This window comes from Hordeum vulgare, chromosome 4H (assembly GCF_904849725.1).
Source record: "Hordeum vulgare subsp. vulgare chromosome 4H, MorexV3_pseudomolecules_assembly, whole genome shotgun sequence".
Taxonomy (NCBI): Eukaryota; Viridiplantae; Streptophyta; class Magnoliopsida; order Poales; family Poaceae; genus Hordeum; species Hordeum vulgare.
Window position 1 is genome coordinate 3,836,855 of NC_058521.1, and position 6,662 is coordinate 3,843,516.

Here is a 6,662-nt window from a genome sequence, read left to right on the forward strand (position 1 = left end):
TTTCTGGAAAGTATTACAAATATGAATTTGAGATGGCATATATTGAAGATTTCTTTCAATGCTTGTGTTCCTGAATGTTGCTTTCCATATATCCTACCTAGTTAGGATATAGTTGGAGTATTTATGTGCTTCCCGTAGTGTTCCTGAATGTTGCTTCCCAAATTCATTCGTTTATTCTTAACTCTTGAATGAAACAAACAAAACAAAATATATTATTGAGACTTTTACCACGTCCTCCTCAAGTGTTTGGTCTTTGGAAGTCAAGAAATAGCCAATCAACCAAGAGAAGACCATTCCGTATGGTCTTCTGGCAGCAGATAAAATTCCAAGGACATCGTATGGTCTTCTGGCAGCAGATAAAATTCCAAAGACATCGTATGGGTATGTTGACATGACTGGCTTTGTAACGGTCGATGCTCCACAACAACTCCTCCTAGTCAGTCTACTTCGTGTCGTCATGTTTACCCAAGTTTGATTGTAGACGTACTGTTCATTGTGCTCATCCACAACATGCAAAAAAAAAACTAAAATAATGTCGCGACCTCCCACTCTTGGTGCCGTCATCCGACAGACCATGTCGCTCTTTGTTGGTAGGGGCTTCCATTGCCCTCCAGGTTGTGATGGCATGACTCAAGGATGAGTCCCATCACGTGTCGTGCTCTCCAACCTCAAACTCCTCTCCACATCCAGCCATCGGAGTAGCTTCTTTGATGTAGGTATGGCGATGATGGGCACCAAGACCACAGATGGAGAGAGGAGGGACGCCGCTGGGAGAGAGATCTGAAGTGTCGGGAGGGATCCATGAGAGATGAGGAGAGTGTCCCCTCAGTCGAAGCAAAAGAGGGGTACCAATATCTTCCGCTAAGCTAAACTACTATTGGAACCCACACGAGCAATGATATTTAAGACCAGGACATTGTTATTGAAGACTGATGTGCAGTTGTGTTGGTTGTGAGCCATGTTTTCAATTCTTCTTAGACCACAAAACAATTGTCCACTTGTTCTTATTATGGCTTGGCAATCACAATCAACATTTTTGTTATGTTAGTAGGAGGTTCCAATAAGGGAGCACACCTGATGTTCCTAGAAACAGAGCTAGACTAGGGTCGGAGGCAATATGCTCAACAACCCTCGTGATAAGTCCAAACAAGGGCTCCAATCTTCTTGAGCTTTTATCTTGGTGATTGATAAATATCTACCTAATGGGATAGTAACAATATAATGTTTCTACTATTTACATCTAATATAAACAATCATATTATCTAGGGATCTCTATCAAGATATTTGGTAGAATCATATGCTCTAGAGCTTTGAGAAATATATAATGAAAGATACTAGTTTCAAATGCATAAAATACACACTAGTACATATACTGATAGACATCAATCCATGAAGAAGGTTATTTTGTAATTATTATGTTGCTCAGATCTAGCGAAGATTCAGCGCAACCAAAGTGTTCTCATCGACCGTTCAAAGAAATGAACATAACTGTTGTTCCCAAATATAAACTGATATAACATAATATATATTTGAAAATGCAGATGTCAAAAACTAAAATTAAATATTATGTTAACAAAATAATTTATAAATAAATAAATAAATTGTGTATAAATGTAAGTATGCCCCCGAACTTGATGAAGCCATGTGAGAAAGTTCACGCCTACGGGGGCTGATATATAGCAGGGTAGGGGGTTGCTTAGCGTGGTGCAGATGCATTTCGCATCGGTGGGTTCCTCATGGACACGTCCAAGTTGCTGTTCATGGCGAAGCTAGCGCTACCGCCACCCCGGTTGATGCCGGTGCTTGATGATACCCCAGACACCTCCATCGGAGCTTGCTTGCTCACTAACGTCCGCCCCGAAGTCTGTATATGCCATGTGCATAATAGACTTCTACAGACTGGATGCTAGTATTCATTTTCACTGGTGTTCTTTTCCAATGCACTATTAGATCATCTTCTTTGACACAACCCTGAACAAAATCTATATACTCTTCTGCTTATGTATTTTGCCCACCCATTTGTATTTGTATTTTTTCAGTGCAAATGTATTACCTCCGTTTCTAAATGCAAGTCTTTTTTAGATATTTCACTACTAAGGGACTGTATACGAAGTAAAATGAGTGAATCTACACTCTAAAATATGTCTATATACATTTGTGTCTAGAAAGGAATAAACATTGCAGAGCTGCCTCCACACAAAAGGAAAAATACATTGCATACAGAATCCAAGCACAGCTACCTCCAAATCAAATCAAAGAAAATATAAAGGGAAAACATGCCTTGCAAAAGAAAACATGTCCATACACAGAATCTTGAGCGTATTCAACCGTGTGCCATACCAGAATGACACATGGTTATCTGCACAACCAAAATGTCTCTAAACAAGAAGATAAATGACCTGCATATAGAATCCAAGCACAGCTGCCTCCAAACAAAATTAAGAAGAAAAACCAACTTTCAAGCAAAAAAAAACATTGTCCAGACTCAAAGCACATAAATCTTCTTGTGTACATTCAACTGTGTGCAAGTAACAGAAAGATGACACGGTGCCGAATAACACTGGTAGATACAATGACAGACAAGCAAGCAAGATCTAGTTAACTAGCGAGTTCAAATCTGCATCCATGATGAAGTTCTATTGTTAGTTTCGTTTTAAGTACAAAAACCGCTACTACATCTCAAAAGCTGAGAAGAAAACGGCAACGAAAATTCCACCACCCCAAGATATGCTTGCGGCAGCAGATCACCGAATGTCCGGGAGGGTGAAATGCGAGGAGGCAGGAGCGGGCCGACTCAAGGCTTGACAGGCCCCCTAGGTCTAGCCGGAACCCCAACCGGACCTCGTGTCTCCGTCGCCTGAATTGTCGAAATCTCTGGCCCGACCGTATCGGAGCTGGCCGCCATATCCCGCGACATGGAGTCTTGTTGCGCCTCCGACCTGCAGACGTGCAAAACCTCACCTGAACGCCGAGATGAAGGTCTCTCCCACACTCTAGACGCCGGAGTCGGATAGCCTATATCCCCCCAGAACTCCTTGGCGAGTTCCTCGTCCGACTTCCGTCGCCGCGCCATCGAAGAAATCGATCTGTCGGAGGCTGGGCCATCATCAACCCTTGGCACCTCGTCGACCTGTAGGTAGGAAAACCTAGATCCCTTCCCTTCCGACATCGGCGACGACCAGCAGGGCGCCAGCGTAAGCCGTCGCCTGGAGGCGATCCGCATTCGGCGGAGCGGCGAGTAGTTCTCTCAAATAGCTAAAACATCAAAAAGTTGGTGTTCTAACAACTAGTTCTTCTTTGAAGATCTCAACCATCCAACTGGTTTTCTCTGCATGTATGGGTGACACCGTGCCAAAGATTCTTAATAGGGTTTTTTTGACCTTTGCAAATAACATGGTCTTTAAAGAATGGATGTTAAGAGGAGATAACATGAAAGCCTAGAGATCTAGAGTAACAACTTGTGTAAATAGCACGTAATGTCATGTGTCCATGGGAAATTGAATCGAGGCCCGATGCAATGACATACTCCCTCCGTCCACAAATAAGTGTACATATAGATTTGTACTTAGTCAAACTTTTTAAAATTTGACCAACTTTATAAAAAATAGTAGCAGCATATATGGCATGAAAATGATATATTTGGAAACTTCATGTAAAGATAAATCTATTGATACTAATTTGATGTCATAAATGCTAGCACATTTTTCAATAAAGTTAGTCAAAGTTTAACTAGTTTGACTGACAGAAAAGGAAAAAGTATACTTATTATTGAACGGAGGGAGTAGATGATTGACTTTGTGTAGATCTGTTGCCTTAAAGCTACAAGAATTGATTGATTGTTATGAAGACTAAGGAAGACTTGTGTGACTATGAGAAGTAGACTATACTGAGTGACTACTAATTACTCCGATGGAGGGTACGAGCATATAGACAGATCTCAAGTAAGTACAAGCCAACAAGTAAGCTTCCTCTGTATAATAGTAGATGGCAAGTGTAGACGTAGTAACTTGAACGTTTGGAGGGGGAGGAGGGGCAAAGATTCGTGCACATTATTTTGGTTCCTCTATGAGTTATTATGGGAGTTGGGAAGAAAGTTTCAGGATGTTGTACAACTACAAGGCTGGAATAGAATTGAGGTCTCCGGAAAGTATTGTTGAGACTGATACAACCACACATGAAGATGAAGTACATTTCAGCAAGCTATTTATCGCTTTCAAACCTTGCATAGATGGTTTTGTGAATGGATGTAGGCCATATATTAGCATAGATTCAACTCACTTAAATGGAAAGTGGAATGGTCAGCTAACTGCAGTCACTGCTTTGGATGGTCACAATTGGATGTTTCTGGTGGCGTATGGCTTTATTGAGTCAGAAAATGGAGATAATTGGGTTTGGTTCATGAGTCAAGTGAAGAAAGCAATAGGGGACCCTCCGGTATTGGATGTTTGTACCGTTGCTTGCAAGGGTCTTGAAAATGTTGTTAAGAAGGTGTTTCCTCAAGTTGAGCAGCGAGAGTGCTTTAGGCATATGTGGCATAATTTTCAGAAATATTTTCATGGTGATGTGTTTGGAAGGTTGTGGCCTGCTGCTAGGGTATATAGGCTGGAAGAATATCAACATCACATGGCAAAGGTATTTGATGCATCTCAGAAGGTATATCCTTACCTTAGGGATTACCATAACCTGTTATGGATGAGGTGTATGTTCAACCCTGCTAGTAGGGCATATTTATGCCTAAGTAATTTTGGTGAATGATGACAATACCTTAATGGACTAATCGTGCGCATTGAGCATTTCAGATAATACATGACAAAGGCACAAGACGATTCGGCACCCTCCGTGGAATAGAGGCACAGTGTCTTCTACGATTCTCTTTGGTGGTTTTTGAGTCGTAGGAACGCCGTACTATTAAGAGGGGATCCGCATTGGGAAGGTTTGGATGGAATCAATCTTGCACGCACACACTTTTTCTCCATCCCCTTTCCCATGCAACTTTGGAGCTTTTCCCATCTCTGGTTTTTCTCCTCTTGCAAAAAGGTCACCTAGCGGTAGTACCGTTGGCCCTGGCGGTAGTACCGCTAGAGCTGGCGGTAGTACCGCTGGCCCAGCGGTAGTATCTCCCCTGGTCAGAGGTAGTACCGCTCGAGGACTTTAGTACCGTCATCCTTGCGGCTATACTTCATCGGAGTTTTTGCAAAGACTTTCTTGGCGGTGGTTGGCCCGGTAGTATCTTTGCGCTACCATGGGCTCAGCGGTAGTATCGCTGCAGCCAGCGGTAGTACCGCTGGAGTGCGAGCGGTAGTACCGCTCGGCTCGTGCTGTGAGTGGGAAAACGGTTGGATCCCCCCCCGCTATATAAAGGGTTCTTCTTGCTCAAGAACCCTACCTTTGACCCTCCCAAGCTCCATTGTTGCTCCCTAAGCTCAAAAGTGTCTGATCTCTCTCCCTAGCCAATCAAACTTATTGTTTTCCTAGGGAATGGTTGAGAAGGCCTAGATCTACACTTCCACCAAGAGAAAATTGATTTCCTCCACTAATCCCTTGCAGATCTTGTTACTCTTGGGTGTTTGAGCACCCTAGACGGTTGAGGTCACCTCGGATCCACATTTCATTGTGGTGAACCTCCGTGGTCTTGTTGGGAGCCTCCAAGCTTTGTGTGGAGTTTGTCCCAACCTTGTTTGTAAAGGTTCGGTCGCCGCCCTCAAGAGAACCTATAGTGAAATCACGGCACCTTGCATTGTGTGAGGGCATGAGGAGAATACGGTGGCCCTAGTGGCTTATTAGGGAGCATTGTGCCTCCACACCGCACCAACGGAGACGTACTTCCTGTCAAAGGGAAGGAACTTCGGTAACACATCCTCGTCTTCATTGGTTCCACTTGCGGTTATCTCTAATCTTTACATTGTGTATGTTTTTGTTGTAGACTATCTCTTACTTGCCTTAGTGATTATAGTTGGTAGCATCATATAGGTTCATCACCTAGTTGTCATTTTAGAGAACCTTTATGTTGCTAACCCTAACTTGTTAAGATTTAGTAAAAAGTGGCCGTTGCCTATTCACCCCCACCCCCTCCTCTAGTCAACCATATCGATCCTTTTAATTGGTATCAGAGACACGTCTCTTTATTAAGGGTTTCACCACCCGAAGAGTATGGAGGATGATGAGGGAGGACCCCATGGGCAACCCTAGGCCATGGGCTTGACTTCGGTCACAAGGGACGACATGAATGCGGCTATGGCCCACCTCAAGACGTCCTTGACAAACGAAGTCAAGACCATGCTTAAAGAGTTAATTGAGGGAATTAAAAGTTCTCCCGAACCGGCGTTGGTGGTTAAACCCGCCAACACTGATTCGGAGGCCAATTCCTCTGGGGAAGCGGCTAAAGGTATGCAACCTTCTTTGCCTCTCGAAAATAATGGGACTGGAACCTATGTCTCAGTTCCACCTCCCATGTTCTATGGAGGACCAGTTCCTACACCGTGCCTTAACCCTGTTGGTCCTCCTCCTAAGCTTGTTAAGGGTGATTTTGCTAACTGGGTGTTTTCTATTAAGTCTCATTTGAATCACAGCTCAACAAATTTATGGAGAATCATTGAGCAACGCTACTATCCTTATGACCCAAGCAACCTCACTCCAAGAGAAGAAGCGGACAATCAATATAA

General features: G+C 43.3%; 1 long non-coding RNA gene across 1 annotated transcript; it reads right to left on the reverse strand.

Moving 5' to 3' along the window:
- On the reverse strand, positions 1-875 carry LOC123450966. Its single transcript, XR_006632082.1, has 2 exons — positions 229-875; positions 1-143 (listed from the first exon to the last, which is right to left on the reverse strand). It is a non-coding gene; the product is annotated as an uncharacterized LOC123450966 (long non-coding RNA).
- Positions 876-6,662: the final 5,787 nt, after the last annotated feature.